This window comes from Nilaparvata lugens, chromosome 8 (genome assembly GCF_014356525.2).
Source record: "Nilaparvata lugens isolate BPH chromosome 8, ASM1435652v1, whole genome shotgun sequence".
Taxonomy (NCBI): domain Eukaryota; kingdom Metazoa; phylum Arthropoda; class Insecta; order Hemiptera; family Delphacidae; genus Nilaparvata; species Nilaparvata lugens.
The window spans coordinates 18,750,149-18,767,394 of NC_052511.1; the positions used below are offsets into that span (position 1 = coordinate 18,750,149).

The 17,246-nt window shown below is 36.5% G+C and overlaps 1 protein-coding gene across 4 annotated transcripts in view; it reads left to right on the top strand.

Moving 5' to 3' along the window:
- The first annotated feature begins 15,573 nt into the window (after nt 1-15,573).
- Nucleotides 15,574-17,246, top strand: part of LOC111055101 (voltage-dependent calcium channel gamma-4 subunit) — a 304,396-nt gene continuing 302,723 nt past the window's right edge. For 3 of the 4 annotated variants that reach the window (XM_039434165.1, XM_039434164.1, XM_039434166.1), the window contains exon 1: nt 15,574-15,755. The gene's annotated coding sequence lies outside the window, so the exon portion shown is untranslated. The remainder of the gene's footprint in view (nt 15,756-17,246) is intronic. The other variant, XM_039434163.1, reaches the window with a different exon arrangement.

The following is a 17,246-nucleotide window of genomic DNA, read 5'->3' on the forward strand; positions in this document are numbered from 1 at the left end:
TGGAAAATTTTCATGCAAAACTGCAACGTAAGCTGGAAGTGGATGGAAAAGTGACAAACCTCAAGTGTGATGAAAACTCAATCGCGTATACTTACGAAAACCCAGCTAATCATATAGTTGTACTGGATCGGAAAACCTATGCTGTCAGATTTTCACATTCGCTGTACAGAAGTTTCGACTTGTATGACATTTTTGATGAATTGATTATTTTCCGGCATTTTTTCAAAAATTATGCTTTGAATTTCATGAGACGAGAATTTTACAAGTGTGAGCAGAGCAGCTCGCAGCTGTTGTTCACTGGGTTCAATAATCTGGCTTTATCCTCCTATGAGGATGAAGATTACACTAGTACAACAGTAGATGTTTGGGACTGGAAACGCAACGTGAAACTCCATGGATTAACTGGGGATAATGCTAGAGAGAAACTCCAAGTAATGAGTGTAAGTGAATCGATGGTTATGACTATTCAGAGTAAAACTGGCAATTTCATCGTTTATAAGTTTGCTTAGTCTACTCTATCATTAGTAGATGATTCAAGTAGAAGAACAAGATCCATTAGATTATAAAAATAGATTGCTCTCCCAAACCATTTTAGTTCGATTTCATTGTATCTAGGTAGCTTTTAATAAGCTAGGTACTTATATTGATTGCATGCGGATATTGTGAACACTGTGTAGCTGTAGATACAATATCAAAATATACTTTCAATTTTTTAGTTGAAAATAAATTGGAATTGAAAACACAATGATGAATTGAACATTTATTCAGACTACTTTTCTTAGGCCCGGCTGCACAAAAGCCTATTAAATTTTAATCGTGAATAGATTTCACGAGAACCAATGAGAGATCGGTTTTCTGAGGAGAATGATTCTCTGATTGGTTCTAGTGGCATCTTATCGGGATTAAAAGTTAACAGACTTTTGTGCAACCGGGTGTTACTGATAGAATTATCAGCAGGTCTCCTCCCACAAATCTTCAAGAAAATGGTGAGTAAATTATTCAATTCCATAGATACACGCTTGTTGCAGAGAGTGAGAGTTTCTGTCAAACTTTCACGTATCACTCACTTAACTGGGATCCGTGAATCAAACTGGATGCATTTCTGCAATCATTTCTGGCTCACTTTCCGTTTCTTAACGTGCGTACAGACTTATTCGCCACGAACACGCGCATTTCACTTTTCATCAGCTTATCATATCCTTCTGTATTGTACTATTTCTGTACTAATACAGATGATATGGAAAGCATAGCATCAGATAATGAAAAGTAAAAGGCTCGAGTCTGTATGCACCTTTAGACTGGCACTAACGACAGTACATATGTATGCACACACATGTACATCATGCATGTTTTGTCATCATTTGAAGGCTTCGAGCAAAAAACAGCTGTTCCTCAGCAGCTTCTAACATAAAATAAACAATCAATAGCAATAAATAAACCACTGGAAACACAAATTATTATGATACAAGAATAATTGAACCTCAAATGGAGTAGCGAAGAGAAAAATAAACAACAAAAAATCAAAGATACAGAAATACAACTTCAAAAAACTTAGTTGGTAGTCTTTACGACACAAAAGTGTATGACGACATGTGTGTACACATGTGTTCAATGTCCAACACACTTGTCCCTCCGTTAATGCCAACCCTTAGATGTAAGTACTGAATTAAATACATTAATTTAATGATTGATTACCAGTTCTATTAACTAACATTAATGTGCTGTATTGCGAATCAAAATCATTTTTTGCCAATTAACAATGACCAACAATGCATTTCCCTCATGCAGTTATGTCATGGAAAAATTTCCATTCAATAAATTATCTTTATGTATACGCCTACATTCATTCATGAGAATTCCATTAATTAGTATAAATCATACCCAAAACCTTGAATGAATTGTCCGTTATCTGTAAGATTTTAACATTCTTTAGTCTTCTGATATATTTGAATCATACAGCTACATTATTGGATATAATACAGTCTCCACTTTAACGTTTTATCATCTTCTTCATCCAATCAGTAAAAGTTGCAAGTCCACAAAAAGGGACGCGCTTCGAAATGGAAGGGAAAGCAATTCAAAGGTTATTATTTAGTTTTTCTTAGCGCCTTTATCCTCCACATGTACCTCAAGAAACCCTTTAGTGTCGCTCTTTTATGATGTATTTCCGGTTTTATGTTTTTCAAATGGGCTATAAAAGCTTAATGGTTCCATATAGTGTCATCCAACTCACTCACCATCTCACGGAAAGTGGATAATTTTTATTCTGTCTCCGAAACTTCGAGTTATAGTTGACATCAAACCATACTTGTTCTATCTCATAAGCCAATACAGTTCGAAAATGGCTCAACAAGTTTTACTTGATCAGTTTCAGAGCTGATAAGTGAGTGGAGAGCTCACAAGAAAGAGCAAAATCCATTCGTACGCTGTATCCCCTTGAAATTTGAAAAAAACGTTTGATTTCTTTCTTGTTTTTAATGTATCCGCAGTAGTTACAGACTGCTGCACTTAAGATGAGCATGAATAATTGAATTTTCACTTTGTCAATGCAGGTTTATTTCTCCTCAACCATGATTTATAATTCCCTTGCCCTAGGTAACAAAAGTATTGCTTTTAAAGAAAAATTAAGGTACACCAATTTAATGTTTTCTATACGTTTCAAGGTCCCCTGAATCCAAAAACAGGTATGGGTGTAAAGCCAGTTACAAACACATCGATATTTTGCCGTCCTTATGAATTCTATCAGATTAAACGGAACTTGATGAACATCATTTGTTTAATCTAATATGATTTATATGGACGGTAAAAACTCGTACGTCCAAAAATCGATGTGTCTGTAACTAGCTTAACTGGCTCCTCATAGAGAAGTAGAGCAGATACCCAGAAACAGATGGGCGTGTAATGAATGACCAAGGGTTTCCGAGCTCGGGATTTAGCTAAGTTCTAAGGTGCGTACAGACTTTCGTTCCGCTCCAAGACCGAACGTCACTCCAGCAGAGCGATTGATGATCGACCGGCGAGCAACAATGGTTCGACCGGGGAACGCGAGAAGATCTACCATCTTCCGTAACGTTCATGATCGGTGCGAGTAGAGAGCGGAGGCGGAGCGATTGCTGTGCGATGGTGGTACGTGGGCGATACGAGGGAGGAGCGTGCTCGGTGCGGGTTGGAAGCACGAGTATGTGTACGCAGCTCTAGACTTTAAACAGCTGGAGAAAATTGGCTTTCCGAAACGGGGCGTAGTCGCAGTTTTTATGACAGTAGTCGCAGTTTTCATTTTTTCATTTCTATAATTGGAAACATTTTCCTTACGAAATTAAACATTCCTAAATAGTTCAATATAGCTGAAACTTTACACTATTTTCTCTCTATTCTATTTTGTGTTCAACTTTCTAGTTTTACGAATTAATCAAACGTGACTATGATAATGACTACGACTACGCCCATAGCCACCTCTAATACAAGGCGCTACGATATTGCAACGTCTCAGTGTAGGCCTAGAATCTAATACATGATTGGTGAAAAAGATCACCCTGGCCTACGATATTGCAACGACTCAGTGTAGGCCTAGAATCTAATACATGATTGGTGAAAAATATAAAAAAAAATACCAGCTGACCTTTTTCACCAATCATGTATTAGATTCTAGGCCTACACTGAGACGTTGCAATATCGTAGGCCAGCGCCTTGTATTAGAGGTGGCTATGCTACGCCCCGTTTCGGAAACCCAATTTTCTGACTCCAGCTGTTTAAAGTCCAGAACTTGGCCAAATCCCGAGCTCGGAAACCGGCTCTAAGAACTCATTACATGTTATTTTTTGTGAGACTAACTTCAATAAGTAGATTCACCTTTCCGTGAATAGAAGATTTTCTACATATTATTGAAATGATTCCTGCTTGAACAGATTTTGTATTGAAGAGAATTCTATTGGAGAACTGGGATGTCTTGATTTTAATTTGCTACGAACATTACAACTTGAAAAGAAGAGCGGATTCAGCAATTTGACGCCCCAAGGCCCAATATTATTTCCGTCTAGATTCTAGTTAGAGTTTCTCTCCTAAAACATATTTTCCTACAGTTACGTTGAAAAGTGGCCATTGCTGCACTGATTACAGAACGCAAAGAATCACTTTTCCGCTCTAGTGCGGGAAAATTTTTTCTGCACTCCAGATTTGCAACATGGCAACGCAAAATACTTAGTAGGTTATATGGAGCAACATTGCAGCAAAATCAAAATGAAGTTGGTAACAGTTACTGGGCTGCTATAGTGAGCAGAGGTGCAACGAAGCACAACGCGCTAATTATTATTTATATATATTATAACCAAGGACAACATTTTTATTCAATTTGACAATAAATTAAGGTTTTTATCAATAATAAAATTACACAGAAAAACATTTGATGCATTTCAGACAATTTTACCCATAATTACCCACTTCTCATATTCAATGGTAACTGTAGGAAAAACTTAATGTGGAATACGTGCGCAAAGTTCCTCTGCTGCACTCAAGAAACCATTCCGTAAACGTTTCTTTCGGTGCAGCAAACTGTCACTTTGCGCACTAGTTGCACAAATAACTATTTCAAAGTTAATAGCTGGCCTACTATGTGACAATATCACAATAGTAGTATAAATTTGGCGGTTCTGGTGCACGAGTGCACCAGAACCGCCAAATTCTCAAGGTCACCCCAGGTCAACCACCCCCAACCTCAAGGTCATCCAGGTCAACCACCCCCAACCTCAAGGTCATCCAGGTCAACCACCCTAACCTCAAGGTCATCCAGGTCAACCACCCTAACCTCAAGGTCATCCAAAAAAAAAAAAAAATTAAAAAAAAAAATTAAAAACACATAAAATCGGGAAAAAAGGGAAAAAAAAATTCCCTCCAGATCCTCAACTGGGGTATAAAAGGAGTTGTTCCACAAGGAGTGGGACATTGTGTCTTGTACAGTCGTGTCCCAATACGTGTGTGTGCCACCAGTACGTGTGTGTGTGATTTTCATGTATTTGTTTGAAAGAAAAAATAAAATAAAAAAAAAAAAAAAAAAAAAAAAAAATTAAAAAAAAAACCACATAAAATCGGGAATAAATGGAAAAAAAATGAATTCGGGGCTATGAACTCTGAACTTGGGGCTATGAACTCTGAACTCTGGGCTCTGAACTCTCTGAACTTGGGGCTCTGAACTCGGGGCTCTGAACTCAGGAGCAGTGGTGGTGGTGGTGGTGATAACCTTCCTTGTCAAAAGGTCTATGACAATGCCACCCCATCATGACTCACTTCTCAATTCTTCGTTAACATTAGTATGAAGAAGTATCATATTTCATATAATTTAAGTCTTTAAACATAAATCCTCTATGGTGTAGTGGTTAGCAAGTCAGCTCCCCAAGTTGGAGGTTCTAGGCTCGAATCCAAGGCGGTAAAGGTAAGTATTAAAGGTCAGTATCAACAGAACCAGAGGATATATTTTTTTGTATGTAGTGGGTAGACTGGCCCACCACTGCCAGTCACCCTGCCACCCGCCCGCCCGGCCGCCACCGGTCGCCCCGCCACTGGTCATCCGGCCGCCACCGATCGCCTGGCCGCCGGTTGCCCCGCCAGTTGCCCCCACCACCGGTCGCCCGGCCGCCACAGGTCGCCCGGCCGCTGCCGGTCGCCCCGCAGGTCGCAGTGGTGGGCCAGTCTACCCACTACATACAAAAAAATATATCCTCTGGTTCTGTTGATACTGACCTTTATACTTACCTTTACCACCTTGGATTCGAGCCTAGAACCTCCAACTTGGGGAGCTGACTTGCTAACCACTACACCATAGAGGATTTATGTTTAAAGACTTAAATTATATGAAATATGATACTTCTTCATACTAATGTTAACGAAGAATTGAGAAGTGAGTCATGATGGGGTGGCATTGTCATAGACCTTTTGACAAGGAAGGTTATCACCACCACCACCACCACTGCTCCTGAGTTCAGAGCCCCGAGTTCAGAGCCCCAAGTTCAGAGAGTTCAGAGCCCCAAGTTCAGAGAGTTCAGAGCCCAGAGTTCAGAGTTCATAGCCCCAAGTTCAGAGTTCATAGCCCCGAGTTCATTTTTTTCCATTTATTCCCGATTTTATGTGGATTTTTTTTTTTTTTTTTTTATTTTTTCTTTCAAACAAATACATGAAAATCACACACACACGTACTGGTGGCACACACACGTATTGGGACACGACTGTACAAGACACAATGTCCCACTCCTTGTAGAACAACTCCTTTTATACCCCAGTTGAGGATCTGGAGGGAATTTTTTTCCCTTTTTTCCCGATTTATGTGTTTTTAATTTTTTTTTTTTTTTAATTTTTTTTTTTTAATTTTTTATTTTTTTTATTATTTTTTTTTAATTTTTTATTTTTTTTATTTTTTTATTATTTTTTTTTAATTTTTTTTTTTTTTAATTTTTTTTTTCAATTTTTTTTTTTTAATTTTTTTTTTTTAATTTTTTTTTTTTAATTTTTTTTTTTTAATTTTTTTTTTTTTTTTTGGATGACCTTGAGGTTAGGGTGGTTGACCTGGATGACCTTGAGGTTGGGGGTGGTTGACCTGGGGTGACCTGGTGCACTCGTGCACCAGAACCGCCAAATTTATACTACTCACAATGCAGCTTCACAATATACAATAGTTCTTTTTAATGAAAATACTAGTTTGTCCAGTTCGAGAGTTTTAGAGAAAAATAATTCTAGCGAAGAAAGGCAGAACTACTTCGTGACACAAAATGTAGAAGAGTGGCTCGCCTGATGTAATAATCCACGCCCACAATTCAACCAACAGTCTCATTGGACGATGACTGGCATGTGACGTTCTCAGGCTGCTCGCTTATTGGTGAAGTGAGCGCTGGGAAGTTAAAATGGCGACTGATCAACCCGTTGGCCAATCAGACAGCTTCTTGGTTTTGGATTACTAAACCATTAATTCAGCCACATAATAGAAGACGGTAGGTGTCACGCGCATGCTTGTGCAAAATTTCCGGTGTAGCTGACGTCATTTTATATCCAATCATCTGTTTTTAACAAATAAGTTTCTTAAATTGCCAATAGGTGTTAAAAACCTCGGTTGGTGGCGATGACGCAATCTAGCTGGCTGGCCACTGCGCATACATTTCATGACCACTACCGTTTTCATCTAAATACCGTGAATTCAGCCACTTTTATTGCAATTTCTTGTTATTTTCCTGAGAACAATAGTCTACGAAAGTTATTGATTATAAGGCTGGGCGCACACCAGTTAGTCAAGACAAGACAAGACATGATCAGACACGTTTAGTTACAGTACTTCCCACAGTTGCTCATGAAGACCATGTATAATTATTGCAATGACTAATCAGTGTGAGATACGTCATAAGCAACAATTTGAAATATTGTGACTAAACGTTTCTGATCATGTCTTGTCTTGTCTTGACTAACTGGTTTGTGCCCAGCCTAATGTTCTACTGAACCTATAGAATCAATATCGATTTAATGAATAAGGGTACTTACAAGGCCGCAGTGCTACTCTGTGCTACACCATCTAGGACATCCTGAAGATTATTAATTACTATTGTTTATTTATTCATTTTACATTACATAATACACAAACCATATACATAATGATCAGAAAAGGACCAACAGTATAAAGGAAATACAAATCTCAGTACCCATTTTTTAAAATATTTTCAACTAATCTATGCTAAATTCATTTGGATGTATTAGAGGTATCTCCATTGTTACTCGTGAAGAGCCTAGGTTAAACATAATAACTGAATCATGCATCGACCATATTTATGTCAGGACTTATGATGATGTTGATGTGGACACCAGCGTTATCAACGTGAAAATTTCAGACCACTACATTATCGCATGTAATCTTTCATCTAATAGTTCCACTCTGCAATGATACAGATAACTCTGAAAGAATTCTAAGTAAATATACAGATAGATTGCTATTGTCTGAGCTACTAGATAATGTAGATTGGAATATAACAGACCTATTGCACTCTCCAAATCTAATATATGATTTTATTATATCAAACTTTGCTAAAGCTTATCAATTAGCTACAACTAGTAAATATCAAAATAAACGTTCAAATGATGACCCTATTCTTAAGAATGAATGGATGACAATCGACTTATATAATCAGCTTAAAGAGAGGGATAGATTGTTTAGACGTTGGAAAAATAATAGAAATAATTTAACTTTCAAAATACAATACTGTGCGTTCAGAAATAGAGTGAATAAATTAATAAAAAATAAAAAAAGAGATTTCATCATAATGAACTTTCAAAATGCAAGGAACGACATCAAACTGAAATGGAAATGCATAAATGGGATTTTGGGGCGAAGGGCAAGAGATGACTCTGACCACTCTATCTTACGTGAGTTTGATGGCTTGTTTTCTAAGGAAAAGATCTGTGATGAATTTGCGGAATCATTCAGGAGGAACGTAAACAATATTGTACACAAATGCCCCCATATTCTAATGCAAAATATACATACTCCTACAAATCAAAGTCTTTATATTAAAAAAGCAAACTCAGATGATGTTTTGAAAATAATCAATAACTTGAATAAGAACAAATCTCCTGGTATTGATAATATAAGGGTTCTCGATGTGCAGACGATAAAAGAAAAAATATGTAATTCAACTTCCAATCTGATCAATTTGAGTATAAGAAAAGGCATTTTTCCAGAGCCATTAAAGAAAGCCATAGTCAAACCAATACACAAATGTGGACCTCGCAGCTGTCTAGCAAATTACAGGCCTATTGCTAAACTCCCAATCTTTGAAAAAATATTTGAAAAATATGTATCTGCATCTTTGAACAAATACCTCAAAGCCAATGAAATAATTACGAATTTTCAATATGGTTTCCAAAAAGGAAAAGGCACTGAACAGCTTCTTGTCGAATTTACAAATGTAATTAACTGTCATCTTAATAATAGACTACATGTACTGGCTATATTCATTGACTATTCAAAGGCTTTTGATACCCTAGATCACCAGTTTCTTTTGAATGAATTGAATAAAATTGTTATTTCTGGTTACAATTATGATTGGTTCAAGAGTTATTTACATAACCGCTCGTTTCTTGTAAAATTAGATAAATACACAAGTCAATCTTATGGATGCGATTTAGGAGTACCACAGGGAAGTATACTAGCTCCTATTTTATATAACATTTACGTTAATGGATTGCCATCTGTGATAAAAAATGGAGAGCTATTTATGTATGCAGACGACACTGCTTTGATAGTAGCCCATAAAAATTTCGAAATAGCCGAAAAATTGATTCAAGATGACTATAATAATATTCTTCGATGGTCACATGATAGGAACTTGATTATAAATAAATCTAAGACAGTGGTCCTACACTTCAAAACACCCCATACTAAAGTTCTTAATCCCCCAGTTATAAAAAATCATGATTGTAAGTGTCTTTATTTGAATAATGGTGATCCCTGCACATGTACCCCTTTGAAAGTTACAAATAACACCCGTTATCTTGGTGTAATCTTGGATGATAAACTAAAATGGGAATTACATGTAGATCATATTTCGAAAAAGTTACGTACAATCAGTGCTCAAATCTTCTTTTTACATAGAAATATACCACCAGATTGTCTTTATCTAATTTATAAATCATTATCGGAATCCTTAATTAGGTATGGCATCGAGGCTTGGGGATGTGCTGCAAACTACCTATTAGACAGGGTAGAGCGTATCCAATTCAGAACCCTCAAATGCATAATGTCCGTATCTAACCGATTAAATTTCACAATTCATGATAAACAATCCGTTCAACGATTTTTTCACACACTCACTCCAAAAAAATTCTATCTATATAAGTTAGTATTATTGCACAGAAATAATTATTCTTACCGACAATTTGCACCTATACCTCAATATAATCTTAGAGCATTCAGTGTGTATTCAATTCCTAGATATAATAATTTGTACGGAAAAAGATCATTGAAATACACTATTCCAAAACTGTTTAATTTACTCCCTATCATCATCCGTGATTATTCCAAGGAAGATATTCTCCAACTTATCATTGTGAATGATTTTAATTTGTGACACTACTACTCCAACACTTTAATGAACACTAGATAGTGAAAAATCATCAATCTTTTGCTTTTTTTTATTTTTATAATTACAAAATATTAGTTTGCTGGTGAAATGAATTTTAGTATCTGTGAAACACCGCCGCCTTAGAGTGACTAATTTTTCATAATATATATATTAATAAATTTTTTAATTTTCATATACTATATGGATGGATAATTAACGTTTGAGACTCCCGATCACTTATTGTATTTTTTATTTAGTATTATCCTTAATTCTGAATAAGATTAATATCTTTTGATGCTTACTTACTATAGAATATTAAGTTTATTTCATTTTAAATTTAATTTAGTTTTATGATTTGAAGTTTTTGAGTTTTCCATTTTTTTCCAATTCCCATTAACCCTATACCACCCTATTAGTCATCCTTAGTTCATCTAATACCCCATACTCCTTTTTAAATTACTAAACTCCCAGTTTCATGAAAAAAATTTTTTCCTTAGTTTATTTTTTAAGTTAGCATTCATTCTATTTATGTATTTTATTATTTGTAGGCACCTGCTGTAAAATCTTTTAGGTTTAGCGGGACCAATTTTGTAATGCATTTTACTGAATAAAATGATTGATGATTAATTGATGACTTGAAAATGGCATAAATGACCGAAACATGTTGTGATAAAATATTTCAAAAAAAGGGTACTGAGATTTGTATTTTCTTTATATTTATATTACAAGTAGCCCTATACAGGAAAGAGATAAAGGACCAACAGGTCTAGCCCAGAACTGTTCCCGAATTTTAATAGAAGTATGTCCAAAAAGTACGGTATGTTGCTTCACTTGTTCGGATCAAATTTCGAGTCCAGAAATATACAAACCAAAATTACTAAGAACAATATAGAAACATGAAGGACCCTTCTATTTAAAACATTTTAAACTTCAAATCATTTCAAACCTTCAAAGTTCAAAGTGTTTTGAATAAAAGGGTACTTCATGCTACTATATGGTTTTAAATAATTTTAATAAAGTTGACCATAAAAGTGGAGTGATTTTACAAACCAAAATTTATACCACTATGGAAGTGATATACTCGTATTTCCGTGAAACATAGATAGTGTATTTGATTCCTAGTGCCTGCAATTTAGGGTAAGAATTACGATATGACAGGGAATATCGCAATAATAATATAATTTTGTATACTGCATAGAGCAGTAGACAAAGAGACGCTCGGGTGGCTTTTGGTGGAGCAGTAATGAATAATGGTGCAATGGGAGCACATATAATAAAGCCGTGCCGAGATGGAAATTTACGGGCCGTGCTTGTCCTCCATTTAGGCCACTCTTGCTTGCAATAGGAGTAGAAGCAGAGAGTCGAGAATGTAACCGTCTATACTCGCTTAGTAGAAGTCCGACCCAAGTCAGCTGAATACGAGCCTGAGGGAAATTAGCGCTCTCACCATAGCCTACACCACGCGGGCTCAACTTCGCCGCCATACTACGATAACCGAACCTCTCTGATAGGATTTGGTCTAACTTATGATAGACTGTTCCTAATCCTGAAGTATAATGTATAAGATATGTTATATATTGTAAAGGGGATCGTCCATTAACCAGTGAATGTCTACAGGTTTTTTCCAAGATCAACATAGTAACATTATATTCAATTAAATTCAATTAGTTTTTTTCTTTCTTAATACAATTTAAAGCAGTTACATAGAAGCAATGAGTAGAAGCACTGAAGTGCTATGTGTACTCAGTACTGTTGTATGGTGTTGAATCATGTACTAAAAAGCACAGTAGCAAAGCTCCTAGCATTTGAGTTATGGCTGTATAGGAGAATCCTGAGGATACCATGGACTGATACGATCACCAATCAGGAGGTGTTGAGGAGGATGAATATGGCCCCAGAACTGTTTAACATCATAAAATCCATGAAGTTGCAATACTTGGGGCACATAATGCGCAATAAGGGCAGATATGAGCTATTGCAAAGCATACTGCAGGGCAGAATAGAAGGCAGGAGAGCCCCAGGTCGAAGAAGAATATCCTGGCTGGCCAACCTGAGAGCCTGGTTTGGAAAAACCTCCATTCAAAATTGTTCCGGAGCGCAACTAACAAAGTCATCATAGCCAATATGATCGCCAACGTTCGAAACGGACAGGCAACTTAAGAAGAAGAATGAGTATATACAATTCAAGAATCAATACATTATACTTACTAAATTCAAAATATAAAACTATACTAAACAAAAAAACCTGGTGTGGCGCACACAACTTTCCTTGCCGTTATCTGAATTGATCACCTGACACTAGTTTTCACGAGCATCTCAAGTCTACTTATAAACAAAGATCTGAGCCAGCTGGTGAGCTGGTGACAGGACAATAACGCTAGAGAAATACGAGGTCTGCTATCTCTTCATAGTGAATCATTTAATAGAATCAACAGTTGCCAACAGTTTGCAATTGGATGATCACATTTTCTCGAATTTCGAGCTTATTTTCAATTTTAGGTGAAAATGTTACTGGACATTAATTGTAGAGATTTTCATGCTCAATCTTTTCCACTTAATTTTTTTCGTTTAAATTGTATCTGAAGCCTGATAATTGGGTATCTTAAATCAAACTTTGCATAGATGGGGCGGAGCTCCTGAAATTTTTACAGAATTTTAACGAGCCTAGTTGCAGTCGATACAGCTTATCAATGACTATCCTAGATATAAATTTGATCAAAATCGTTGGAGCCGTTTTCGAGAAAACACACACACACACACACACACACACACACACACACACACACACACACACACACACAGACCAATACCCAAAAACCACTTTTTTGGACTCAGGGGACCTTGAAACGTATTGAAATTTAGAAATTGGGGTACCTTAATTTTTTTCGGAAAGCAATACTTTCCTTACCTATGGTAATAGGGCAAGGAAAGTCAAAACTCTCGAGCTATCACAATTTCATTCTTGCAATCAGATAGGAAAGAGTAGGCTATACTAGCATAAGTTGAATAAGTAACATATAAGATAAATTCTCACTGTATGTTGTCAAGCTGTGTACAGAAGCACCACGAGCTCACTGACCAGTGAAAATATAATTCCTATAAGTTCCAATGGGAGTATTCATACTCGCTCGGAAGGGTCATAGAGAAAAGATAGCATAAGAATATGGTATTTATAGGTCGTCTATGTTTCAAATTCCAAGCAGATTTTTTTGTTAAATCGAGCCGATTACTGTCGACTACTGTTTATTATCACTGTTTTCGCCGAGTGAGAGAGTAAGAACGTCACCATATGCGAGACTACAGCCAGTTTCAAACACATCGATTTTTGTTCATACGATATTTTGCCGTCCTTATGAATTCTAGCAGATTGAACGGAACTTGACAAACATAATCTGTTTAATCTGATAGAATTTATATGGACAGCCGAAATTCGTACCAACAAAAATCGATGTTTGTGTGTAGCTAGCTAGCCTACTAACGTCACATAGCTTCACAAAAAAGTACTACTAGGACTATCGGCTTGAGGTTACAGTGAAATTTGGTACAAAAATGCCCTATGCCACGGGATATCTTCTTATGCTATCTTTTGTCCATGACCGGGCTGGAATAGTCCGTGTGGAGCTCGTGGGAGGTATATTTTCAATGTTGACTGTCACTGATATGTGGGAACCCAGCTTAAAATAGTGCGAACAGACCGAGTAAGTCGCGGACTATGCAACGATAACCAGCTGGCAATGATAGAAACAATTCATTGAGATATAGATATATGAATATCGTTATAGAAGGTCGATAGTGAGCTGGCTGAAATGTACATTTCGACCTGACTGTTCTGCAATAAATTTATTTATTTATTTGTTGATACAATTACAAATCATATGAATATGATCGGGAAAGAACAAAAGGCATAGCCCAAAACTATTCTGTTTCCAAATTCTGATGAAGAAAGATTTATAGTTGATAGATAGGTCAATAGCGAGCTGAAATCTACATTTGGACCAGACTGTTGTATTTTGTACCCGTACGCTTTTCATCAGCTGATGCTATGCTGGGTGGAGAGATGGTGTTAGGACAGATCACGGTATTTAGATGAAAATATAAACCGTATTCTTCTATATACTGTGGGACAGATCACATCACGGACATGTGTGGAAGGCACCATTGTTGGCCGTTGTCATCCGTGATCGGATCGGAGAGGGATCGGAACAATGCATGATAGGTGTGTCAGCGGATGCAGGCGAACGCACTCAGCAGCAGACAGACGGAGGAAAAATCGCTTCCCAGGTGTTCGAATGTTGCAACGCAAACACACGTCAGTCTGTCTCCATATGCCTGCTCACGTCTGCATGCAGATGTTCAATTTTTTCTTCGTCTGTTTGCATACGTCGTCTAACTGCTGCTGTGTGCCTTGTGTGTGCCTAGAGTCAGTTTCTTGCATCACAAACACACACAACTTAATGTATGATTTAAAAATTTCTGAATGATTCATATTTGTTGAAGAACTGATATTTGATGGATTGATCTTTCTCTGATACTATATGACAGATGCACGCTATCAATCATTAATGTATTAGGCATATACACAGATGTGTATAACTAGCTGAAGATCTGTTGATTTCAACATGAAACCAAAGTTATGTAATTGAAACACTTGAATGAAATTGACTCTATATAATCAGATTTTTCAATAATTTACTAACGTACGATGTTAAAAATTCACAAGAAAATAGTACCAAACTTGAAACCTATAGTGAGGTCCACGTTATAATGGCAGTGGAAAAGGATAGGAGAACAGCGTTGTCCATTCTCCGCCTTGTCTGATTATATTTCTATATTGTTAAATAACAATCTGGTAGCGTTGCGGAGCTAGAAAAGGATAGCGCTATCTGCTTTGTCAAATGATAGACAAGGATAGCAACACCAATGCTGATCAATTACTGACATTATAACGTGAACCGCACTATAGTTGTTATGAGATCTTTCTTCCATCTTTTAGATGTTTCTAGAATCTTCCATTTTGGAATGAAACTTTTTTCATAGACTTGTTTTTCCACTGGACTTTTGCCAGAATTATGCGTGGGTACTGTACAGAGAATCCTGAGTTTTGTACTCAGTAATATCCTATTACTCGTGAACAATATTAACAGTTTCGAAATGAGTAACTAAAACCGGGTTGGTAGCGATACCTACAGGAATAAGAACAGCGGTTCTCTTTTATCAAACTGAGTTATGAAATAGTGCTCATAATCCCCAGCAACTACTTTTTCAGGAGCCGGGAATGATTCAACTTTATTACAGTGGGGAGAGACAGAAGGGCCAGAGGGAGAGGGAGAGTCACGAGCGAAATGCTTGATGGGAATGTTGTTTCCATGACATCACGTGTAAAGAAGCTGGAAGCTGGAAACGCGGCGGGGAAAAAGGGCGAGAAGGTAGGGAAATTTTGTCGCTTTTCAGGGATGTCAAGCCCTTTTTGGGAGGCGTATCGGTCAGTTGAGTAGCGGTAACGGGTCTGTACACTTGCAGTCTGCGCCAAATAGTCCCTCTTGACAAGTACAGTGCGTGTTCTCCATCAGTTGACAACCGTTGATGTCAGCTAATATTTGAACTACAGACTGATTCTCGCTCTATTTATTCGTGAGTCCTTCGGGATAATCCGCGCTCTATAACAAGGTAAACATTATCAAAAAGCACGTTTCAGTACAGTAATACATTTGGACATTTTTTTATAAAAATGCGGCAACATATTGTCATTTACAATACTAGATTTGCAAAAAGGTGATCCTGTTACCATTATCATCATCTATTTAAAAACTGGTTTATTATCAATTATACCATCATTTCTATTGAAAGGAATGGTTCATAATAATATTATTGTGCATCATTTTGTATTATAACTAACCAAATTTGAGAAAAAGTGAATTGTGCGATTGTATTTCTCAAACAAACTTTTTTAAGTTTTCTTTATTGTCATGATATTTTTCATTTATCATTCCCACAAACAAACAATATATTGACTATCATTTTATAATATTATGATTATTCTCTTATTTATGATGACAATGTTATTTTTCTCAACTTTGGAGTCATTCATCCTGAAGTTATTGATTGCAATGTCCGATTTTCATTTGTGAAATATACACTAGCACTAGAATATCATCTTGGGCAAAAGTTGAGACAATATAAATTGATTTTAAGATTCATATATGTCAGTGGTGATCTCCACTACTCAGTAGTATCCCTTATCATGTATAACAGCTATCATATCATTGGAAGAGTGACTGTTTTAGAATGATTAGTATGATTATACTAGTATGCTAATCGTAAATATGAGTTCACATCAAGGTAGATAGATTCTACTTGTATGATTATACTAGTATGCTACTCGTAAATATAAGTTCACATCAAGGTAGATAGATACTACTTGTATATACTAGTATGCTACTCGTAAATATGAGTTCACATCAAGGTAGATAGATACTACTTGTATATACTAGTATGCTACTCGTGAATATAAGTTCACATCAAGGTAGATAGATTCTACTTGTATATACTAGTATGCTACTCGTAAATATGAGTTCACATCAAGGTGGATAGATAGATACTACTTGTATATACTAGTATGCTACTCGTAAATATGAGTTCACATCAAGGTAGATAGATACTAATTTTATATACTAGTATGCTACTCGTAAATATGAGTTCACATCAAGGTAGATGGATACTACGAGTTCATCACATACTACTAGTATTTGCACAGATGTTACACCACTAAACGGAATGACTATTTTTTTGCAAGCGAATCATCACGAGTTTGCACACTATTTGCACAAATGCCAAGTCCGGAATCAAAAGAGCATTATGTCTGTCCTCTGTCAACATCAGAAATTAGAGCCGGAAATCGCGTCAAACGCGAGTAGTTGGGATTGGGATGGAGTTGGAGTGTAACTAGAAGTAAACAGTGCAAATCCGGCCCAACCTACGAATCTGACCCGGCCCTTTAAAAGTCATTCGCTGTTAATTAAACACACGTTTCAACTTTCAAGCGAGCATTTCGGCAACTGCCGCCACTCCACTGCAGTTTTTGATCATTCATTAGAGTTTAAGAGGTAATTTTCTGCTCTACAGTAATCTGGTTCTATTATGTGAATATTTACACTGCGT